This window comes from Diabrotica virgifera, chromosome 1, assembly GCF_917563875.1.
Source record: "Diabrotica virgifera virgifera chromosome 1, PGI_DIABVI_V3a".
In the NCBI taxonomy this organism is placed as follows: Eukaryota; Metazoa; Arthropoda; class Insecta; order Coleoptera; family Chrysomelidae; genus Diabrotica; species Diabrotica virgifera.
The window spans coordinates 40,080,127-40,106,962 of NC_065443.1; the positions used below are offsets into that span (position 1 = coordinate 40,080,127).

Sequence of the window (26,836 nt, forward strand, 5' to 3'; positions counted from 1 at the left end):
AAAAAGCTTTATTTTTTTAGTTTCTAGCATCAAAATTAAGCAAGTTAAACTCAAACGAATGTCAGGCTGTAGTTGAAAAGGCTTGAATGAATCACTAATCACGAGTGTATGCAAATTTTGAAGAGCCATATGTAAATCAATTTTTGCCTAAGGTAAAATCAAAAAATCCGAAATATTCAAATCAGCAAAACCTACATTTTCTTACTCTTTGAGATTTTTGGTATCATTCATAATTGTTAAGTTATTTTGAAACAACAAACATTTTACATCACAATATGTTTTTACTAACAAAGTCTAATTTGTGTTTCATAGCAGTAACTATCTCTATCATCAGTAGCAAATTTTGGTTAAATCGCGATGTTTATACATTGGTGTCAAATTACGATTTTGGTAGTATTTTTTGCGTTTTAAAGTAAATGTACGTAATATCGACAGTGTCCCGAATATGGATATTTTCGTAGATAAATTTAATAAAATAAGGCTTGTTTGTGTATACATATTTATGAGAAAAACCCCATTTAAATTTAAATTTTGATCAAAACTCTACATTTCCGTGGTCTATGGTAATATTTTTATTTGCTATGGTGATCAAACTGGTATTTCTGGTGTCTTGTTAAAATCTTGGCATTTAAATTTCGACCATCGTGGGTGAAAGTTACTGTTGTGATTGCTTAGACTACAGGTAAAATTAAACTATTACTCCAGGCTGTGGGTGAAAACACGTGATATAATTCAGGAATTTTTGAAACCTACCAGGTGTTGTAAAGGACGATGGCAGGAATAAGTTATACTAAAATGTAACCAAAAATTTTGTGCGGTTTTTTATTTATGACGTTTTTTATTTGTTAAATTTGCAATTTTTAAAGATTTTTAATTTTCCAGCTTAGGATATTCATTTTAGAGAAAAACTTTTAAATAAAAAATTGTAGTAAATTAAAAGACCTACAATTTGAGATATGGCAAGTTTAATTTAGTTAATTAGTTATTGCAAAACAGCCTGCGAAACATCCAAAATGGCCGTTTTTTGCAATTGCATTATTTATTGTAAAAATAACTTTTCTGTATTTTTAAGGCTTTAAAATAAAGATCTTTCAAAACCAAACATAAAAAAATTTGTAGAGCCCGTTTGGTGAACTTGTTGCTTATATATTATAATTTGTTTATCCCAAGAGGTTAAAATTTAACATTTAATGTCAAAGGCAGTAACTTAAAAAAATCGTAAAGAGTTAATCCAAAATTCACTCTTCTTCTACTGGCTTATATTTTCATATTCTGATGTAAATAAATGCATATAACATTTTTAAACCTCTTATTTCGGGTTTGAAAATACGTGGGCAAATTTCGTAATAAACATTTAGATCTGAAGCCGCCCCTGTACATCCTATGAGATTATAGCTTGCAGTTTATTGTTGCTGAAGACAAAATAAAGATTCAAAACTAAATAAAAATTTTCTACGACCAACTGAAGACGAGATAATTGTTTTTGTTTTCTTAAATAGTAGTGACTTTATTTATAACAATTAAGAAATTATTTCACAGTCATTGACTAAAGAAAGACTTATATTTATTATCTTAAAATAGAAATGATTTTAACCGAAAATTACATTTAATTATTAAAAATGATTTTTAAAATGTAGTGGAAATTTATTTTTCGTTACGAATGTGATTTATTGTGTCGGTTGCCCTTAGCAACTGTTAGCAACTTACAATACATTGAATCAAGGTTTTTGCTTTTAATTTTAAAGCACAACCTGGATTGACATGAAATTTATCAAACACATAGATAACATGTCAAAAAATAAAAATTATATTGGGCCTCTGTGTGCTTTGGTCCCGATGGTGAGTTTCACCGTTATAAGGGGTGAAAAAATATATGTTCAAAGTAAGTTCGGAAATGGATAAAACGTCGATTTCTAAGCACCTTATGTTCTATAGCATTTTTTCACCAAGTTAATACTTTTCGAGTTATTTCGAGTAAATACCTTCATTTTTCATAAAAAAACACGTTTTTAGGCGGTGACAAATAATTCAAAAAGTAAGAATTAAAAAAAACATTTTTAATAAAAATATAGCAAATTAAAAATTGAAAAAAATTATGTATGCATGAACTCTCTATCTAGACCCAGTAGAAACAAAGTTCTAGCTAATGAAAAATAAGTTCATATCCGTCAATTTTCAAAGTAAATTATTTCAACGTAAAGTAACCAAAAAATCATGCACTTTTTGGAGAAAAATCATTACAATTTTTCAAACTGTTTAAAAAATATGTATATCTGTTTCTTAAAAAAGTTTATAGCATCAAAAGTAAGCAAGTTACGCTGAAAATAAACATAATCTCTTTTTTTTTTGTTAAAAAAAAATCGGGAAAGTCTCACCCTAATTAGCATCAAAAATGAAATTAATCCATTTTACTTCAATGTTGATTTACTCGTGTATGTGTCGTTTATGTCTGTAAGTTTCATCGGTTCAAAGTGCTTATTTTTGAAGGGGTTGCAATTAAAAGGACTTGAACTAGTCAATAATCACGAGTGTATGCAAATTTAGAACAGTCATATCTTAACAATTTTTTGCCTTCCAAAAAAGCAAAAAATCCAAAATATTCATTAAAGAAAAAACCCCTTTGCAGCTTTGAACCGATGATACTACAGATCATATAAATAATACATGAGCAAAGTAACTTATGAAGCGGTAATGAATTAATTTGATTTAAAATGGTAATTAAGGTGTGACTTTCCCGAGTTTTTTGTCAAAAAAGAGAAATCATTTTTCTTTTGATTCTATAAACTTTTTTAAAATACAGACATACATATTTTTTTAAACACTTTAAAAAGTTGTAATGATTTTTCTCCAAAAATTGCATGATTTTTTTGCTATTTCACGTTGAAATAATTACCTTTGAAATTTGACGGATATGAACCTATTTTTCATTAGCTAGAACTTTGTTTCTACTGGATCTACAGATTTCATGCATACATCATTTTTTTCAATTTTTAATTTGCTATATTTTTGTTAAAACTCTTTTTTTCAACAAAATATTTATTTTTAAAACGTGTTTTTTTTTGTTGAAAAATTAAGGAATTAATGTAAACCAGAATAATGACTCTTCAATACAGATCTTCTAAGAGTAAGATATTGTTAAAATTGGGGGGAATGGTCTTAAATATCCAAAGAGACGTAAGTGGCCCAAAAACTTTCAAGCGCAACTCCTTCAGACCTAGCGTCATACTATACCCAAGAGATACCCAAAACTGGTTTCTACAACATCAAAGACCCTTTGTTCACAAAAACAAAAATCCTCCAAACTTGCCGCAGACTTTCCCAATAGAGGATTTTTGGACTAGTGTTGGAAGCTGGGAAGCCCAAGAGGAAGAACAATTAAGACGCCGAATTTACGAGCAACTAAAAGAAATAGGAAACTTGTACATTTTATTATTATCTACATAATAATGTTCAGTTTTGTTTAAAAATAAGATTTCCAAAATTTTACGCCTCAAAAACTCACAATAACTTTACACTAGAAGCACCAGCATTTTTCCATACCTAGAAGCACCGGAGCGGTCAAGATGACGGGTATTAGAATTTTCTATCGCCAGTCGTTTTTGTACCCTTTTTTATTTGAAAAAAAAACTATATTGAGTTTTTGAGAAAAAACACCTACTAATAAAAGACATATTTAGTTAATTTAAATAAATTATTTAATTATTTAAGCAAAATGTATACAGTAAATAGCAAATTTTTTTAATTTTGCTTGTACAAGACCTACATACAAATTTTTTACGTAGGTACATGACAAAGGGCCTAGCCGGCTAAGATGATAAAAAGTGCCCCCAACTCGATTCGAATTCCATATAGGTCACCGTTTAGCATATATAGTGAAACTAACTTTCTGAAATTTTTAGTCCCCTAGGTGGTCATGTGACCCACCTAGAGCCTAATTAGGCTTTTTAAGTTTTTATTTTTTATCTCAGCCGCATCGAGAACTAGCGAAAAACTTTAAATAAAAAAGTTGTAAGCTTTAAAAAGGTCTGTCCGAAAAAATTTTTTTTTAATTTTTGGCGGGAAATTTAAATTTTAGAACGATTTTAAAATTTTAAATGAGTTTAAAAAAATAACTAAGACATTCGTTTTCACGAAAAAAATATATAACGCGTATTTTCGCATAATATTTCACCCTGAATTTTTTTTCAAATGTTTAAAATTGGTGAAACGCACCTTTATAAATAAAAAACCTAATTTTTTCGGTTTTTTTTTCGTTTCTTGATACAATTTAATACACATTCTTCAAAAAAGTAATACTGTCACTAGAATAGGTAAAAAACTGAAAAATAATTGGGGTTTGCTTAATAAAAATATTTTGTAATCCCATCCATTTTCAATATACAGGGTGTTGAAGAAAACAAAATTTTACACATTTTTTACGATTTTGCCGATACTACTGGCAACATTGTAATAAAATTTGGCGAGTTTTAAGAGATAGTTATTGTGAATTTTTTGACATACAATTAAGAATTTTATATTTATCATTGGCGCGTATACGGGTAATAGTCTAAACTTTTTAAAGAAAAAAGATAATACGCCACTGACATAGTTCAAATTAACAATCCTTTTTGAATTCCTCGTTTAATTTGTGACAAAAAATCTATCTTTCTATTTTTTCATACGACGCGCCATTTTTATTCAAAAAATAAAACATCTTAACCCTTACAAAGTATTCGAACTTCTATTAGTAGTTTCTACATCTAGTCCAGGGTAATAAGGTTTTTCCCATGACACTCGAGCAGTCAGGGCACTGAAGCGTTTTTTCGACAGGTAATACTTATAAGAGCAAATTGTAACTATTTCCTGCGTAGGATCTGGCGGCCATTTTTATTTATAAACAATTAAGTGTCAAAAAATGGCATTTTCCCGTTTTTTTTTTCAAATCAATGGAAAACATTAAACTTATGGTTTTCTTAATACAAATATTTTTGAGACTATGGAAAAAGCTTTAAAATGACGTATTACAAAGTTCGATATACTCATTTATTGTTATTATAATTGCAAAAAAAGTTCGGAATTGCAAAAAAATTAATTTTGCAATATCTATTGTTAAAAATAGTGTACAGCTTTGAAATTTTTGTCATATAAGGGATCTTTGGTGCTTAATATGTGATAAAAATTTCAAAGCGATTCATTCAATTGTTTAAATTTTATTTAAATTGTTTATCCCAGAGAACATTTTTTTTGCAATAACATAAGTCAGAAAAAAATGACGTTAGAACCATTCCACATGTGTAAAGTGAAAGAGCGTGAGCTATATTTTCAACTTGGTTTAAAAAATGCGAATAAAAAATGTATTTATTAGTAATAAATAATTATGCAAAAGTATCATAAGTCTTTCCTTATAAACTTTTTATTTTGTTATATAAGAAATTATATATATTTATTACAATTTTTTATCAATTATGATATAAATAACATTACTTGGTAGTTGTGAACTTAAAACAGGGTAAAAAAGATAATTTTTTTGGAAAAAGTTATCCAAAAAGTTTATAAGGAAAGATTTACGATACTTTTGCATAATTATTTATTACTAATAAATGCATTTTTTATTCGCTTTTTTTAAACTAATTTGAAAATATAGCTCATGCTCTTTCATTTGACACCCGTGGAATGTATAATGGGATTTATCTCATTATTTAGATATTTTAGAAATCCCTAAATTACCTTAAAGTATTCGTCAGATATTTATTTATAAAACAATAAATATTACGCATATTTTTTATAATAATTGCAAAGTAGAACACCTTAGTTAAAGTCCACGTTTTGCTTACTCAACAAGGTTGTGATTATTCATTTTGACACACTAACGAGAATATATACAAACATATTTACAAAACGAAGTATTTGATAAATATGGGAACACGATCAGATTAGAGTCATTAGAGGTTGAGTCGAATTAGTTAGTTAGGTTTGAGAGGTTGCTGCCGTTAGAGCAGAATAATGTCAATTATCAACTGAATACATTTATGTGGTATTACTTCTATCAAATAAAGTAGTTATGAGTATATAGTGCCTTCCTGTTAAACAAACCCCATTCCAGTATAGTAAATATCCAGTAACCACCATATGGCGACCTGAGTGACGAACTAGGACTTCTGAAGCAGTAGAAAACAGGAAAGATGGCAAAAAACTGGAGGAAACGAAGAAAATTTGGGGTAAAGTACCAATCCTCATACTAATTGGTATCGTTAGATGGAATGGGACGGACTATATAGAGCTGGAGAGGCCAACGAAAACGGTGTCCAAATGGTAGACGTCGACATGGACGAAGGTTTGGAGACTTGGGACCACGCCCAAACGGCAAGAGGACAAATGGAAAGAAATGGACAATGCCTAGTGGACAAATGTGTACCTAATCGTGAGTAACTTTTTAGCTATTTTTTTTAAATTGCATATACAGTCTCACAGATATGAATTTTTTTTATTAATATAGTATAAATATAATCATTTTAGAAGAACTAGAATTATTAATTTTCACTTAATATAATTAAATTAGGTCAAATTTTTCGTATATTATTAAGTTTTAGAAGTATTTCACTAACTTAGAAGATTTTTTTGAGAATTACATATCATATATAGATAATCTTAATTGATAGTTTTATTTTAATAGAAATATAACAATTCTTATATTTTATATGGTAAGAAATAACATAAATACTTTTAACCATACGAGTACGTAAATAAGTTTATTTTGATTGATGTATTTCTGCTTTTTCTGCACTTTTTGCATACGGAACTTATTTTGTTTATAACAGTATTTACTATTTTTAAACTAAGTACTTCGAGTATAATATTATGATGATATGACATGTTTGACATTGAAAATTTAAACGAATGAACTACATAGGAATTCGCTAAACGACAAATTTTTACGAAGAAAGTTATTATGATAAATAAAATTAACCTGAAAAATATAAGATATTGGTATTCGAACAATATATTATGTTTATAAGGAAAGACAAAAGAAAGTATTTTAAGATGTTGGAAAGAAATTGGAAAATCCAGCATAAAGGACTTATATTGGAGACGGAAATGTCTCAATCAATGGAAATTTTTGTTGAGAAATGCACGTAAATGCAAAGATTTTTACTTATGATAAATATGACAATACCAAGAAAAGAATCCTAAAAAGGAAAAATTAAAAATGACTATGGAATAGAAATTATTTTTTTTTAAATGAATAACCATTTTCAATTTTTATATACAAGGAGTATGATTATACCACGTACATAGGACTAATAAAATTCGCCCTCGTGAGAGAGCCCACAACTACTGCCATAATGGCATATGGAATTTTTATTGAGTAAACGAATTTCCTCGTGAGAGAGTAAATTATTTATATACAATGATTTTGTGAGGAAAAGAAAGTCAGTTAAGAAATGGTGATGAACTGATATAAGAAGAAAAAGAAAAACAAAACAAGTTATACAAATACATTGAAGTAACGGAGTTATATTAAAGGAAAAGAAAATCCCATTTGAGGAAAAAGACAAAAGAATATGGAAAATTAAGACTTAAAAAGTTATCTTAGAAGAAAGGCAAGTATTAAGGATAATTTGAAGAAGATTAATGTCAAAAGATCTGGAAAAATAGAATACTTAATTGAAGAGAATTTTGTACCTGCAGTACAAAAAGTTACAGTACCTTAGTACCTACAGTAAAGTACTATTTAAGAAGAATATTTTGTATGGCTTCAAGTAACATAATTATTAGTACAACATATAAAATAACTGTAAATTTCTATAATATAGATATACTTATTTTATTCGAATGAGGTCATGTAAGACTGTATTTCAATTAAAGAAATAGAGATTATTTTTGTGACGTAAAAGTGACTATTCGCGTGAAGAAACTGAACTTCTATTTAACTAGTAACAAAAATTTAGATTAACTATTTAGCTATTGTAGGTTTTTCTCATTAGTAGTTTTAATGTAAATATTTTAATGGACGTCCAGACTTAATATTAATTAGGTACTCAGCAATTGCAAGCTGAAATTTTCTTTATGTATAGGAGATTTTCATGATATTTCAGGAGATTTTCATTAGTAGGAGATTTTCATGATATATTTTTTAACAGAATATGGTCTATTTTTATTAACACTTTCTTTCGATTTTTTTCATAATTGAATGCTGAATTTTTTTTTAATACCGACTTTTTTATTTCAATTTTTTGTAAATATCAGTCAAATTTTGGTATAAATATGATTTGGTGTTTTATGATGTTGAATTAATGAGGTAACTGATTTTTATATAGTAAAAGCATAATTGATTTGAGACTATCTAGACGCTAAACAATAAAAAAACAGACTCTTGTCAAGAGAAAAGTACAAATTTAAGTTCGAAGATTTTAGCATACCCAGTTTTTGTTTTGAAGTAATCCTATTCTCAACTAAGGGGGAGCACTAGGTTCAGACAGGAATTTAGGGATGCAAAATGTAGATTTTTTAAGCGCACAACTATCCATTTTGTCTTTTTGGAACAAACCTTCTCACGACTAAGGACGTGCAAAAGGACCGGAAGCAAATTCAAGGGTATAAAGTTGCGAAAAACTACCCATCGGGTTAGAAAATTAAGAATTTATAAGGTAAATGATATATATAAATGAAGAATTATGAAAATAATACGAATATAGGAAGGAATACATATGAAATATAAAGTAAATGATAAAGAAATAATGAAGAAATATGAAGAAGAAGAAGAATTATGTTTAATAGTACACTATGAAGAAAGTATAAAGAAAATAAAAAATATGTATTAGTAAAGTACCGGACAAGAAGAAGAACAAGAAAAAACAGATAATTTCTAATAGAAGAATATGTAAAAGAAGTAGAATTAACAAGTAAGTTTAAATGTAGGAGTTGTAATTTTTTTAAAATTCTGAAATCAAAGTAAAGCATAAAATACAATTTCTGAGTATAGATTTTCGCGAGTCATAAGAAAAGAATTAACTAAGAATAGACGATGTTTGATAATTAGTGAAATAAATTGTATATATTTGTAAATTTTGTTTATATATTTTTTTTGTAAAAATTTGTATAAATCTATACATATAACGTAGACAGTTGATGATGATAGTAAGAAAATTTTTTTCTCTTCGGGGAGGAAAAAGGAAGCACGGTACATGGCTCACAAAATTTTCTTTTCTAAGGGGGATGATATAATGGGATTTATCTCATTATTTAGATATTTTAGAAATCCTTAAATTACCTTAAAGTATTCGTCAGATATTTATTTATAAAACAATAAATATTACGCATATTTTTTATAATAATTGCAAAGTAGAACACCTTAGTTAAAGTCCACGTTTTGCTTACTCAACAAGGTTGTGATTATTCATTTTGACACACTAACGAGAATATATACAAACATATTTACAAAACGAAGTATTTGATAAATATGGGAACACGATCAGATTAGAGTCATTAGAGGTTGAGTCGAATTAGTTAGTTAGGTTTGAGAGGTTGCTGCCGTTAGAGCAGAATAATGTCAATTATCAACTGAATACATTTATGTGGTATTACTTCTATCAAATAAAGTAGTTATGAGTATATAGTGCCTTCCTGTTAAACAAACCCCATTCCAGTATAGTAAATATCCAGTAACCACCATACTAACTGTTCTAACGACATTTTTTTCTGACTTATGTTATTGCAAAAAAAAATGCTCTCTGAAATAAACAATTCGAATAAAATTTAAACAGTGGAATGAATCGCTTTGAAATTTTTATCACATATTAAGCACCAAAGAACCCTCATTTGACAAAAATTTCAAACCTGTATACTAATTTTTACAACAGTTATTGCGAAAATAATTTTTTTTGCAATTCCGACCTTTATTCGCAATTATATTAACAATAAATGAGTATATCAAACTTTGTAATATGCCATTTCAAAACTTTTTCCATAATCTCAAAGATATTTGTACTAAAAAACTTATAAGTTTTACTGTTTTCCATTTATATGAAAAAAAAGGGAAAAATGTCATTTTTTGACAGTTAATTGTTTATAAATAAAAATGGCCGCCGGATCCTACGCAGGAAATAGTTACAATTTGTTCCTATAGGTATTACTTGTCGAAAAAACGCTTCAGTAACCTGGTTGCTGAAGTGTCACGAACAGGGTATATTTTTGTCTTATTACCCTGGCCTAATCTATGTACATACATAAATACCTAAACTCGTACGTCCATTATAAAAACTAATTCGAATACTTTGGAAGCGTTAAGATATTTTATTTTTTGCAGCAAAACGGGGCCTCGTATGAAAAAATGATAAGATAGTTTTTTTATCGCAAATTGAATGGGGAATTTAAAAATGATTGTTAATTTGGAATATGTCAGTGGCGTACTATCTTTTTTTCTTTGAAAATTTCAGACTATTACCCCTAAGCGCGCCAATGACGAATATCAAATCTTCAATTGTATGTCAAAACATGCACAATAACTACCTCTTAAAATTCGCCAAGTTTTATTACAATGTTGCCAGTAGTTTCGGCAAAATCGTAAAAAATGTGTAAAATTTTGTTTTCTTCAACGCCCTGTATCTTGAAAATGGATGGTGTTACAAAAAATTTTTATTAAGCAAACCCCAATTCTTTTTAAATTTTTTACCTGCTCCAGTGACGGTGTTACCTTTTTGGAAAAATATGTATAAAACTGTATCAAAAAACGAAAAAAAAAAGAAAAAATGCGGTTTTTTATTTTTGAAGGTGCGTTTCACCAATTTTAAAAATTTGAAAAAATTCAGGGTGAGATATTATGCAAAAATACACGTTATATATTTTTTTCGTGAAAACGAATGTCTTAGTTATTTTTTTATACTCATTTAAAATTTTAAAATCGCTCTAAAATTTAAATTTTCCGCCAAAAATTAAAAAAAAAAAAATTTCGCACAGGACTTTTTAAATCTTACAAATTTTTTATCTCGATGCGGCTGATATAAAAAATAAAAACATAAAACGCCTAATTAGGCTCTAGGTGGGTCACATGACCACCTAGGGGGCTAAAAATTTCAGAAAGTTAGTTTCACTATATATGCTAAACGATGACCTATATGGAATTCGAATCGAGTTGGGGGCACTTTTCATCATCTTACCCGACTAGGCCCTTTCACATGTTTTACTTTTGTTGCAGTTCCCTGTTTGCCACTGCCTATGTTTATTATTTGATTGACGTGTTATATCTCTGATTTGTATCCGTTGATGTTGTCCTGCCCTATTCATCTGATCTTATCGTAATTTTTCTGCTAACTGAACTACATAGAAAAGTTTGCCTAGATATTTGACAGCCAGTAACTTCCTTATATAGAATCAAAGCATTTATTCCTACCATTTTCATTCAAATCGTCGATTCAGAGTGCTGGACTGTGCTCCCTCTTCTAAGTGAAAAATAAGATTGTTTTGCCTTCGCATTGCAACTGAATAAAAATGGTATACATTTTTATTTTATATTACATAGTATTACTCCTATAGAGTAACTAGGTCCATTTTCCGTTGGAACTTTACCAAGATGCAGACGGGGGTTGTGAATTGTAACTTTTTAGAATTCCCTCTTGTTTTCACTACAGCATCCATCTGGCTTGCAAATTTTAGAAGCCATGGAAGTGTTACCAGGGAAATGGACCAATAAGTTTTCAATTTAAAAATCTTTTAGTAATATTTTTAATATTTTTCAATATTACATATTAATGTTGCTATTAGGATTGAAAACTTTACCTTTCAATTCCAGATGACGCTAGTCACCTACTCCAAACACGTCAGTTGCAATGCGGGGATAAACTTTCATAGTTTGGTCACTTCGAGGAGAGAGCAGCAGGCCTACGCCTCTCCGAAGATGACTCCAATAAGAGTCGAAAATCATTGATTCAGAGTGCTGGACTGCGCTCCCTATTCTAAGTGAAAAATAAGATTATTTTGCCCTCGCATTGGAACTGAATAAAAATGGTATACATTTTTATTTTGAAAATTTATCTGTTGATAATCGCTCACATCTGGTACTTCTCCGTAATAAGGACCGCATTTTTGCTAGGTATACCTCAACATATTCAAAAAGTAATTACAATAAATATCTACCTGTAAAAGAGACATTGTAAACCCTAAATAGATGTATGTATCCTTTTAGTTCTACGCGTTCTGTTTCTCCTGTTGACATTATAACTCTGGTCTTGTTGTTCTTGTTAATTTCATTAATTAGCCTCTTACTCAATCACTTATGTTAATTGTCATAATGATAATTAACATAATTGATTACAATCAATTTATTGGAGTACGAACAACGGATTTTGTTATTTGATGATAGTTAAGGGTACTTGATTATAATCAACTTCTTGATTAGCGTTCGAACAACCGGCCCTAAGACTCATAGCCCATCACACTTCAATCATAATCAAACATCGACACACAGCTACCGATCCGCCAGCTCCGGATTAGAGATGCCAGCTACCGATCACTGCGGTTACAGTTCCGGCAAAGCATCAGTCCAAAGTACCATTGTCACGGTAGAGTTCCAACACAATCCATTGCACAACTGCCTATTGAGTTCCTTTCCAGTTCAGTACACAGCGTGGAACTGATTACATTATTCTCCTTCCTCTTCTTAAGTACACTCTCGTTAGCCATTTCTCCTTGGTTTCGGGTGAAAGGTAGCATGTAGTGGGGTTGTGCCGGTATCTAAGCGCGTACGGTTATCTTCTGACAAGCTGCCGAGCGGAAGGACATCGTCACAACCTATGATCATAGGTAACGCTCCCAGCGGATATCGGTTCACTTGTAACAAGTATCGGACTTCGTTGAGTAAAAAATACATAAAATATATTAATTTGTTAACTTAAGTTCGCAAGTTTCATTTTACAATACTTTTAATTTTTCATATACCTATATTATGATAACCACAAATAGTGCAGTCACTGAAGGTGGATATGAGCTATTACCTCCGATTTCGTTGAACCTCCGTCGAATTGCATGAAAATTGGTGAGTGGTTAGAGGATATCTCAAGGAACAAAGGTGACATGGTGCCAACTTGCGCCTTTACCCTGGGGGTGGATGCCACCCCTCCCCGGAGGTGAAAATTATTTTATTAAAAATAACCCCACAATTCGATAGAGGGACAAATTATAAGCAAAATTTGTTATATAAATTTATTAAAATAAATCAAAACTTTTTGAGTTATTAAAGATTAAAAATTTTAATTTTTCGTGAGAAAAATGTATGTTATTAACCGATTTTTCATAAATAACTCAAAAACTGTAAGTTTTAGCAAAAAAGTTATTATTATCAAAATTGATGCTAATAAAAAATTAAACAAACTCCTTACTACAAAAACCTTTTAGTGTTAACTTAAAGTGAGTTATAGGTAATTGAATATATATTTATTTCGTCGAGTACCCGAATCTAAGTATTCAAGCTTAAATACCGGGAAAATGGCGCATTTTATAACATAAACTTATTAAACGTTTTTCAAAGTTCATAGAAATATATATCAAATAAGCCCTCGAACAAGTTGATACCATTAAAATTTATGCACCAAAAATGATTCAAAATGTCTTTTAAAAAATTTTCCAAAAAATGTTATTGTTTTTTTTGTAAATAACTCCGTTAATTTTTAAGATATAAGGTTCACCTAAAAGCTGATTAAAAGTTGATTCCAAGAGCTATTAAAAACGTCAAAATTAGTCTTTTAAACCTCTTATTTTTTTAAAAATAAAAGGTTCATAGATTATATGGTACATGGATCTCGCAGCAAAATTTAAATATTAAACGTTTCTACCTCAGGTATTTTTTACTCTACAGAAATAGTAAAATGAATAAAGTATTTGAAACAGAAAAAACTAAAATTTACTTAAACATGATTTCTTACGTATATTGAGTGTTTTTGGAGTTGTTATCAAAAGAAAATGAAAAGTAAGATCAGTTTAAAAATTCTGATTTTTTTAAATTATATCTTTTTTTTCAAAAATATGCATTTTAAACAGGTCAAAATTGTTGAAATCGTCAACTATGTTAACTTAAAGAAATTCTTGTGAGGATTACTACAAATTTTAATTTTTGTGGAAATGGCGTTTGTTTTATTTTTCACGTTTTCTTAAAAAAATCGAAAGGGTTGTCTTATTTTCATCACAACTTGCTTAATTTTGACGCCATTAACTTCTACTGGAGCTCATTTTATAGGTATTCCGAAGTACTTTGACAAGTGTTTAACAAAAGTACATTATATAAAATGCATCGTCTTCCCGTTATGTAAGCTTGAATACTTAGATTTGAGTACTCGTCGAAAAATATACATTCAGTTACCCATAACTCACTTTGAAATAACATTAGTTTAGTGCTTTAAGTAGAGAGTGTATTAAATTTTTTATTATCTTTAATTTTGGTAATAATAGCTTTTTTACAAAAGGTTATAGTTTTTGAGTAATACGTGAAAAACGGCTTTAAAACATGCATTTTTTTTAAGAAAAATTAAAATTTTTGATATTTAATAACTCAAAAAGTATTGATTTATGTGAATAACTTTATATAACAAATTTTGCTTAGAAGTGGCCCCTCTATCGATTTCTGGTATTACTTAAAAAAAATTCACCCTCGAGAAGGGGTGGCATCCACCCACAAGGTAAAAGCGCAAGTTGGCATCATGTCACCTTTGTTCCTTGAAGTATCTTCTAACTACTCACCAATTTCCACGAAAATCGATGAAGGTTTAACGAAATCGGTGGTGAAAACCTTCAGTGACTCCACTAAAAGTAACATCGTATTTTTATGTTTATCATTCGTTTCAGAAAAGAAAATATAAATCACAATATATTTTGGATTGCTATCGCCTATTACGTTTTTATAACTCTATATCACTTTTTAAACGTTAGTGAACTGAATTAATGCAAAATATATTATAAGATTATCCCAAAATGAAGTCTATTTATGTTTTGTTTACATTTTTAACAATTTTGGCGCTCTGTTATGGTAAGTGGATGACGTATGCACAATGTATTGCGGAACAGAAGAGAAAAAGAGATCAGCCTACCGATGACATTGATTCTATAAGTTTGTATTTTAGTTTGTAAATTTTACACTTACTTTTTATTTGTTTTTAACTAATTCAATATTGCATGATAATTTGAAACTTTGACAGTTGTGTGTGTTTAAGTGTACCTATAACTAACAATAGCATTAGTAAGTAACGAGAAAACCAAGAAAATTACTAGATAAAAAAGACAATATCAAAAAATAATATACTAATATAATTATTTTTCTTCAATATAGGACGTTGCAAGAAAATATTTTTAAATAAAATGATGCAAATATATTTTTCATATTTTAAAAAATTTATATACATGATACCGGCCAAACCCGATTTCAGGACAAACTAGTTTGGCATAGGCCAAACTAGTTTGTCCTAAGCGCAATTGGACAAACTAGTATGGCCTAACTTGCGCGTAGGCCAAACTAAGTTGTCCTAGGCCAAACTAGTTTATCCTGATATAAATACACACACTTCGGCCTAGGCCAAACTAGTTTATCCTGATGTAAAGACGCCCACTTCAGGCCAAACTAGTTTATCCTGATGTGCATGTTTTTAAATCAGGAAAAACTAGTTTAGCCTAGTATAAACCAATTTAATCTAGTCGAAAGTAAGACTAATACGTTTAAGTATTTAGGGTAAATGATAAACCTAGATGGCACTTGTATGAAAGATATAGAAATGAAAGTAGTACGGGGAAAACAAGCCACGAAAGCACTCCATGGAGTGATATGGAAGAACACTCTAACTAAAAAGAAAACAAAAAAGGATTTTTCATAGCATAGTGCTAAATATTATCCTACAAGAGCGGAAGAATGGCCAGTGTCAACAATAATACGAAATAAAATATGAACAGTTGAATTGGAGTTTATGAGAAGGTACAGTAAACTCTCTCTTAACGGACACCTCTCTTCGCCAGACACCTCCTCTATACGGACGATTTTTAAAACAAAAATTATTCGGCCATATATGAACCTGTACCCTTTAACTCCCTTCGACGGACACTCTTAACAACGGACGCGGACAGTAAATGATGTGTAAATTCGGACAGTAAATGAAAAAAATTAAAACTTTTATTCAAATATTTGACAATATAAATCTTCAGTATATAATACATTTATTATTTCAAATCAATACAGATGTCCACGTAATGATATTTGGTACTGTTCACTTTATCAACACTACATAAGTAATAAAACTTTAATGTGTTTGTTGGTCGGTGAAGGAAATGCCACACCAGGAAATTGTTAATTGTGTTTTGTCTGGAACAAGGATTTAAGAATTTTAACCGGAATGTCTGATTAAGCATATGCAATAGATGTCGTATTTTTATGAGTGTTTCCTTAAAAAAATTATTTTTGGATTAAATTTCATAATAAATTTTGTGTCTATTAGATTTTTTTAAGTTTGAAAGAAAAAGTCGATGTGGTTCATTATGGAGAGAAGCATAAGTTAAATGTTAGACAGTTAGCTGAAAAATTTGGAATTGGAAAACCTCAAGCCAATGAAATTTTGAAAGATAAAAGTGATTTAATCGATCAGTTTTCTGAGAACGGTCACCTGGAAGCGAAAAGAAATTTTTGAAAACCGATGGTACTGCATTAGACCTATAAATAATAATGGTTTTCGATTGGTTTTGTAAAGTGTGTTCTAAAAATATTCCTGTTTCTGGTAAAATGATTCAAGAAAAGGCACTAGAAGTTGCAAGGGAACTAAGCGTTCAGTTTTGTTCCAACACAACGAAGAACCATCATGTAACGATCACGTTACTATAAAATAATACGTTCCATGCATTCTGTGTCTGTATATCGTACGTTCCATAGGTTATTTTGTTCACTGCGCAGGACGATGATCATTACATGGACGGTTTTCGTTGTGTTGGAACAAATCTATTATTAACGCAGATGAGATGGGACTATTTTTTAGAGTTTAGAGCATTACCCAAGAAAACCTATACCCAGAAAGGAGAAAAGGGCATTGGAGGCAAGGCTTCTAAAGATAGGATCACAATTCTATTTTGTACCAATATAATATTTTGATAGAAGAATTCAGAGAGAAAATTCTTCATAAACAATGCTGCGTGGTCATCCACAACTTGTGTTATGTAATATTAAACCTAGTATCTCTTTTTATATGTGCATACATATATGCACATATTTTTAAAACATCTAAGTTAACATATTTTTTTTCTCTTCAACGGACACCTCCTTTAAACGGATACTTTATGAGAAACGACTACTGTCCGTTCAAGGGAGAGTTCACTGTATCTACAAATTACCAGGTAGGATAGAATAAGAAGAGAGGAAATATGAAACAGAACAGAAGTAGAATGCTCAATTACAAAAAAGTTGTGGTAGTAAAAGTAGAGCTATGAAATGGCACGGGCATGTACAAAGAATGCCGGAGCACAGGTGGCCGAAAAGATTACTGGACTGGGACCCGCGCGGATGAATACGGAGAGGAAGACCTGCTGTGAGATGGAAAGCTCACATAGGAAATGCTATGATAGATAGATACCTCAGAGATGGCGACTGGGAGAATAGAGTGCTATGGAAGACGAAAACGGCAAACTCATAATCGGAAAAAGCCAAGAAGAAGAAAGTAATTCGGAGAACTAGTACGGCTTAATATAAAAAATAAATTGAACAAAATACTTTGTTCTTGGAAAAATAATCTTTTTTATTAAAATTATAATTATTCGTAACAAAACACACAATAATATTGAGTTATATTCGCGGTCGGACGGACAGACAACCTAGATCAAATTTCTCACCTTTAATACCATCCTTGGATTATAAGCTTTCATTTGACACCTCATTTGTCATTCTACCTGTTATAATGACGGAGGAGTTGAGTTCACGGACAGACAGACAGACGGACGGATGGCCAGACGAACGTGGATAATTCAACGTTTTAACATTTTTTCAAAATTGCTGAAAACAATATTAATTCGTACCTGATTTTATTTGTAAGTGTATCTTTTCTTTGAATTTTTGGAAAAAACCTCATCCATTCATTTATTACTTTTTAATATTATCTAATTATACAAGGAAATAATGATTTATAGGATGTATCAATATCTTCATTCGATGTATCATTATATGATACAATATATCGATGTATAATTTTTTTGCAATCCCTGTTGGGACGTGATTAATTTGGGAATTCCCCGCATGTAAAATAGGGTGGTTCGAAAAAAACTTTTTTTCTTATTTCAGATCGCTATACTGCGCAAATGTTGCCATTGGTATAGACTTGAAAAAAGCACTAATTATTATTTTTTTATTAATTTGTCTTCCGGTCGCGCAATGCCGTCGAAGTTAGCAAAAATTGTGAAAAACCTTAATTTTTCATATTTTTTTTAAACAGGCCAGGTGGTTTTAATTGCGTTCCTATACCATGAATTAACTACTAAAAGCGTGTAAAATCAATATAAATGCACTTATTATACATTTGTTTCATATCTTCCGGTCGCGCAACATGATACAAAATGAGTAGAATTAGTAGTTTTTGCAAAATTTCAAAGTTTGAGTGTTTAGTACAATTTAATCATACGACTTTTAGAGATGCTATAGTTTAAATCAATTACAATAATATATTTAAAATCCAAGCATATAAGATACATTTTGATATTCAAGTGGAATTCGGTCGCGTAGCTTCGTCAAAAACAGCAGACTACCGAGAGACGAGGCGAAAGTGACAAATGTCAGCGAAGCTCGCGCAGTCACAAATAGAGATACATGTGGGAAGACCTCTACAATGGAGTATTTGTCTTCTCCATTACAACGAACTGCCATTCCGCCACCTATTCCAACACTTAGATGGAAATACAACAGGCACTATAGGATATCCGGACCGATTAGCCGAATATAGCCGTCTCTGGAACTGTGTCCACACACTTTACTTGAAGCTTCGGTCACTAGCTTAACGCATCTTTCAACTGCCTGTGTATGGCATGGCAAAGTATCTATACTTATAACAGGCTTGAATTTATTGCTCACATAATGTTTTATCTATTCATTATTCAATGTTCTTAGCAGTAGAGGGAGTCAGTGTACTGGTGTTCCATTTGATAATTTCCTAATACTATTTAGCTTCAAAGTTTAAGTTTGGTGGTTTAAAGATTCTGATAGAGTCACTTTCAGATATTGCTTGCTTTTCCTTCATGATACGCCTAGAGCCCAGCTCTCGTATATGGTTTCTGTCATCAGTTGCCATAGCCAAAAGTAAATTTTCGGGATGGGCAAAGTAAGCGTTCCGTTGTAAAACGGGATCAACAACTTGAAGAAGCTCTTCTGGTAAGTACCTTGTAGATTCAATGATTTTGTAATCATGTCTAGGCCCATCTGTGAATTTGTGGTTTATTTTTGTGGAAAACCACATAGGCATATTATAACATTTGAGAATGAATGTGACAATCTCTCTCAGATTTTCAGAAGGGTTGGACACACTGATGTAGAAACGCAAAACTCGGTTTGCAGTAGTAAGCCATCTTGAATGTGACGTTGGGCTAGGATCACGTACCCACTACAAAGTCTTGTGAACAATGTCCTGACTTGATGAGTTCTGATATCTCAAGCAAGTACAATTATTGGTGCTTGCTAAGAATACGCTTGTCAACTTTTGAAATCTCACAATCAATAGGATTAAAATCAATAAATGGTAGTCTGTCACAATCAGGTAGGGTCTTTCCAATTGGTCCGGAATATCCTATTGGGCCTGTTGTATTTTCATCTAAGTGTTGGAAAAGGTGGTGAAATGGCAGTTCGTTGTAACGGAGAAGACAAATACTCCATTGTAGAGATATTCCCACATGTATCTTTATTTGTGGCAGCGCGCGCTTCGCTGGCATTCGTCACTTTCGCCTCGCCTCTCGGTAGTCTGCTGTTTTTGACGAAGCTGTGGGACCGAATTCCACTTGAATATCAAAATTTATCTTATATGCTTGGATTTTAAATATATTATTGTAATTGAATTAAACTATACCATCTCTAAAAGTCGTATTATTAAATTGTACCAAACAGTCAAACTTTGCAATTTTGCAAAAACTACTAATTTTACTCATTTTTATTATGTTGCGCGACCGGAAGATATGAAAAAAATGTATAGTAAGTGCATTTATATTGATTTTACATACTTTTAGTAGTTAATTCATGGTATAGGAACGCAATTAAAAGCATCTGGCCTGTTAAAAAAATATATGAAAAAATTAGGTTTTTCACAATTTTTGCTAACTTCGATGGCATTGCGCTACCGGAAGACAAATTAATAAAAAAATAATAATTAGTGCTTTTTTCAAGTCAATACCAATGGCAACTTTTGCGCACTATAGCGATCTGAAATAAACAAAATTTTTTTTCGAACCACCCTAATGTAAAAGTCCTTACATGTTCGCTAAATTACTTTCGACTCGGCTAAATTGGTTTAGACTTGGTCGTACTAGTTTATCCTGAAGTGTGAGTGTTTACTATACCAGGATAAACTAGTTTGTCCTAGGACAAACTAGTTTGGCCTGAAGTGTATATATTTATATCAGGATAAACTAGTTTGGCCTAGGACAAACTAGTTTGGCCTACGTACTATAGGACAAACTAGTTTGGCCTAGGCCAAACTAGTTTGTCCTGAAATCGAGTTTGGCCGGTAACATACATACCTAATAGTCTTGGCCATATTTTTGATTAACAGGTATAATTCATTTTAAATTTTGTAAAATAGATTTATTTTATTTTGGTTTTTTAATCTTAATCAACCCATTCTGGGTCCGTCAGTGGTAACGTCATTTTGACGTAAAACGTGCGTTTAAACGGGGTAAGGATTCCAAAAATTGGCCACTGGATATAAAAGATTGTATACTATTCAACGGCTACACCACAGAGCTATACCTTATATACATAATCATTGTAGTTAATAAAAGCTACATTTACTTATGAGTTTAATTTAAGATGGTATTTTTCACTTACTGAAAAAACCCCAATTTTATACTTGTCTGCTTTCGTCCGCCGACCATACATTTACTGAAGTTAAAAATACAGAAGACTTTTATTATCAGATAACATCGAACTTCGTTGAGTGAAAAATAAATGAAATAAATTTTTTTTTTTTTAATAAATTTCACAAGTTTCACAGATAGTAATTTTTATTTTCATATACAGTTGAGTCTCTGAATCTTTACCCGTGCGTCATCATTTAAAGCATACGAAATAAGTCGATAATAAGTCGGAAACTGAGCAAGTGACAGTAAGTGACTTGCTGTTGCGTTTAGTAAATTTCAATTTCCGACTCATCATCGACTTATTTCGTATGCTTTAAATGATGACGCACGGGTAAAGATTCAGGGACTCAACTGTAACTATGTACATACACTGCGCGCCAGTGATAACGGGAACCCCACAAATGGGTCATTCTTGATGTCTCGAATTTCCTAAAACCTGTTGTCCGATTTAAGCGATTTTGTTAATATGTTATAGCATTAGTCTTTAATAATATCCCTGTAATAGCATTGTTTCTAGACAGGTAAATTGTCATTATGAACCGGGTGTACCAATCAAACTGTGTTTTTTTTTAAGTTCAGAACACCTTGTGGGATATTCTAGCATCTATAAAATAATGAAATCAAAACCCAACCATACCCTCAGGTTTTCTTAATATTCTGTTTTTGGTTAATAAAAAAGTTAGGTACTTTAACAACTGGCCATGTGCTTCATCCGTACGGGGTGTTGCTAAATAAGTGTGACAAGCTTTAAGGGGTAGTTCTGCATGAAAAAATAATGATCGTTTGCTTATTAAACATATGGAAGCAAATACTTCGTTTCCGATATACAGAATGTTGACATTTTTTTTATAAATTTACGATTTATTTATTGCTCTAAAACCGGTTGAGATATACAAATGAATATCCATAATGATATATTCATCATTGGCGTGCATGCGGGTAATATGACCGGGTTATATGACCCGTACACCGAGAGAAAAAAATTCTTGACATAAAGAAACTTTATTAATATTTAAGAAAGATCGACTTGGCATATTGCCTAAGAAATATATCTTTGTATGTAAGATATAATTTTCTAAAATATTTCAAATAAATTCTACTACAGCCAAAGAAATATATCTTAAACATGATTGAACTATCACTTTCTGGCAAACTTCAAACCCATTTATCAGAAAGAAATTACACTTGATGTTAATTAATTTTATTAGTCATAAAAATATATTTTCTACACATTAGAAGACTATTCTTTGTGAGCAATAATATTTCTTAGTAAGGAATATTATGATTTTAATATTAATAATTAATTTATTTAATGTTAAGAAATATATTTCGCAGAGATAAACGTATATTTAGAGTTAAGTTAATATTTCTTGAAAATAAAGTGATATTACATACGGCGAAATAAATCATTGTGTTAAGGTAAAATCATTATTTATTAATAAAACAAGATATAAAACGTTATTATTACATACAAATATTTTCTCCACTCTTAAACCACTGGCTTCTACACAACAATATAGGGATGGAGAGATAAATCCAACTTCCTCAAATTTTCCTTCTTTTGTTAATAGCACTTTGTATATCAGCAATTCACTAAAACAAAATCATTATGTAGAAAGGGTAAACTTACTTTGATAAAATTTTTTTATAAAGATATAGACACCTATTTATTTTGACAAATTTAGGAAATACAAAAAAAAACAAATACACGGCCACACATAAGAACTATTAATACTAATAATAATTAATAATATTTAGTTTAAACATGGCATTATTTAACCTATACTTCTTTGTTTATTTTTTTCTTTTTGTTAATAAAATATTAATTATTTATCTGTATAATATTAAGTCACACAATAAACATTGTTTAGCTAAAACAAGAGGGAAAATACAACCAATGTAAAACATTGAAGCGGACATAATAATATGTAATTTTCTTAATTTTTATAATCTAAAAGAGACAGCATACCTAATCATTAAGAAATTTTATTACGGGAAAGTATTATTAGTTTACATCTAAGCCATTTAATACATATTAACTAATTCACGGTTTTCGGCAATAACATTTCTTAACCATAAACATATATTTCTTTTAGACTAACTGATTTCTTTATCTCAAATAAATTAACAGAAAAAATCCTCAGCGTTGCACCCGCCATGTTTGATATAGCGTTGTATTGTATACTTTTATAGAAGACGATACATTCAAGAAACCTATTATGGTTGATACATAAGTATACATATTTTTAAAAAGGTACTTACATGTATGAAGTTCTACCATTTCTGGAAGGCCCCGCAGTTGGTTAATAACTCCTTTCTTAATATTGTTCTGAAGCTATATATTATATCATTCTGTCCCAGCTTTAAATTGTGGCATATTTCCCAGCTGGAATAATAAGCTCCTTTATTTCAGAGTCGTTCATCATTATACCTAAAAAGCATATAAAGATACTATTATGTTTCTTTTTTAACCATTCGGATACGCAATAATATTATTATTACATCTTAAATTACTCAATTTACTTTTATTTAATACCTATATATGTACGTACCTTCAAAATATCCGTTAATTTTTAAAGTACACCAATAAATCCAACATCCATCTATATTAACATGAACATATCACGCCATCTTGACAAACACTGACGACTAAATCATAATTAGTTAATCTGCGCAATTCTTTTGTGGAAGAAAATCTCTTTGCAAGTAACATTTCGACATTAATGACAAAGTTTTTATTTTATAACCACAGTTACTACAGAGGGTATTTCTGAAGAATTATTTCTTGTGGTTTAAAATATTTATTTGATTGCAAGAAAATTTCTTGTTCACAAATATAAATATGGATTAACTTAACATTATATTTCTTATACTGCAAAATAATTGTAGTTTTCAATTTAAGAAATAAAAACTATAGGATAAGAAAATTAAATGTAACCATTAATGCATTTCTTAGTATTGAAGAAATTATCTGTAAGAAATCATTGAGTTGTGTTTAAAAAACTCGTTTCTTTATATGTGAACCGGTATGTTTAAGTTAATAGGATATGTTAACTTTTAAGAGATATTGCTCAAAGAAATCTGTGTTTTAGGAGAAAAGAAATTGTTCTCTCGGTGTATGCACGCCAATGGTAAATATAGAATTCTTAGTTGTACGTCAAATATTGCATATCTCAAACGGTTTTAGAGCAATAAATACATCGTCAGTTTGTAAGAAAAAATTCAACATCCCGTATCTCGCAAACGAAGCATTTGCGGACACATGTTTACCAAACAAACGGTCATTATTTTTTCATGCAGAGATAGTCTTTTAAGTTTGTCACACTTATTTACAAAAACCCTGTATTGATGAAGAACATGGCTAGTTGTTAAAGTACCTAACTTTTTTATTATCCCACATAAGCGAATGAATAAAAAAACAGAATGTTAAGAAAACCTGAGGCCATAGTTGGGTTTTAATTTCAGTATTTTAAGTAATATGCTAGAATATTCCACAGGGTATTGCGAACTTTGAGAAATAAACGTAGTTTGTTGGGTCCACCCGGTATACAATGAAAATTTACCTATTTGGCAACAATATTATTATAACGATATTGTTAAAGAATGAAGCTATACCATATTACCTAAATACTTAAAAAATTACTTAAATTGTTCAACAGGCCATATTATTCAGTAGAAGATTTTTTTAGTCAATAATTAAGAAATTACAGTACCCTTTGCACAAGTAGTATTTTTATTATTTTTTTCATCTATATTTGGGTGTCATATGTAGCAGCTTAACTTTTTAACTTTTAAACCTTTTTTATTAATTATTAGGTACACTATGCATTTGCAATTTATTTAAATTTTTGCAATTGATTATTTCTGTTTTAACTTCATTTTTATTATTTTTATTTAAATACATTGACGATTTATGTAATTTTAGTAAATTGGATTGTAACTGTTTTGTTTTTTTGACTATTTATAAGCTTTGTCGATAAAATTGTAAAATTTTTCATGGCAATAAAGCATATTTCTATTCTATTCTATTCTATTCTATTCAGGTTTAGGAAATTCGAGACATCAAAAATGAACTATTTTGTGGGGTGCCCGTTTTCTCTGACGCGCAGTGTACATATTTATGAGAACCACAAAGCAACATCGTATTTTTATGTTAATCATTCTTTTCAGAAAAGGAAATACTAACCACCATATAACGTTGGATTGCTATCACTTATCACGTTTTGATAACTCTCTATCACTTTTGACGTGTTTGTGAACTGAAGTTAATGCAAAATACATATATTAAAAGATTAATTATTATTCTCCGAAAATGCAGTTTATTTATGTTTTGTTTACATTTTTAACAATGTTGGTGGTGTGTTATGGCAAGTGGATGACGTATTCACAATTTTTTGAGGAGCAGCAGAGAAAAATAGATATGCCTACCGACGACGTTGATTGTATAAGTTCGTATTTTAGTTTCAACTTTTACACTAACTTTTTACTTGTTTTGCACTAATTTTTAATATTGCATGATATTCTAAAACTTTGACAGTTGTCTATTTATATTTAGGTATAAAATTATTTCCAATAGAATTCATATTATTATGTAACGAGAAATCTAAGAGACATACTAAAAACGGTAATATTACCAGAGATTATAATTATAATAACTTAAAATTCTCTACTTCAATATACAGGGTGGGCCAAAGAAAAGAGTCCACCTCGGTATTTGGCAGTAGTCATTGGATTTTAAGAAAATTTCGAAACAGGTCGATTTTTATTTTTAAATTACAATTTTTTGATATATTATATTCCATACTAGTGACGTCATCCATCTACGCGTAATGACGTAATCGATGATTTTTTTAAATCGAAATAGGGGTCGTGTGGTAGCTCATTTGAAAGGGTGTTTAATTTTCTATTCAGTAGTATAAACAATAATATCATTGTATATAGAGTGTAATGTGTGTAATTTATTTAACTCAAAATACATTATATTATTGCTACCAGAAAATACAAAAAATGTTTATTTGGCAAATAAACATTGCTTTTCGCTTAAATTAAATGTTCAAACTGCCAATAGGTAGGTGGTAAGCTGTTTGAGATTTAATTTAAGCGAGAACACATGTTTATTTGTGAAATACATTTTTTTTTCTATTTTCTGACAGCGGTACAATGTGATTTGAGTTAAATAAATTACATACATTTTTCTTTTTGGGCCAATTAATTTAATTTAAAAATTATTTTTTGGACACCCTGTATAAATAATGATATTATTGTTTATATTACTGACTAAAGTTAAAGAATTGAACAACCTTTCAAACGAGCTAATACACGACTTCTATTCACATTTAAAAAATCATCGATTACGTCATCACGCCTAGATTAATGACGTCAGTAGTAAGAAATATATGCCAAAAAATTACAATATAACACTAAAAATCGAATTGTTTCGGCATTTCCTTAAAATCTAGTAACTGAGGTGGAATGAGGTGGAATTTCCAAATATTGAGGTGGAATGTTTTCTTTGTCCCACACTGTATATATGACATCCCAACAAAACTTGTTTCTTGTTTCCGAAATTCAAGGTGTTAATGTAAAAATTAATAGGTATATTGATTGACCATATTTTTGATTACCTATCAGGTATAATTTATCTTAATTTAGTAAATGTTTCTTCGTCATAAGGTACACTTTTAGTAAAAAATCATTATTTATTTTACTTTATCAGTGGCGTTCAAAATGGGTATGTAAATTCATTATGTTTCAATTTTGCGCCACTGGCGGGTCAATGATTCTGGCTATTGAT

The 26,836-nt window shown here is 30.2% G+C and overlaps 1 long non-coding RNA gene across 2 annotated transcripts in view; it reads left to right on the forward strand.

Annotated features, from left to right (window-relative positions):
* The first annotated feature begins 612 nt into the window (after positions 1-612).
* LOC114336176 (uncharacterized) overlaps positions 613-26,836 on the forward strand; it is a 32,000-nt gene continuing 5,776 nt past the window's right edge. For both annotated transcript variants that reach the window (XR_007698474.1, XR_003653387.2), the window contains exons 1-2: positions 613-682; positions 25,213-25,490. This is a non-coding gene — a long non-coding RNA (uncharacterized LOC114336176). The remainder of the gene's footprint in view (positions 683-25,212; positions 25,491-26,836) is intronic.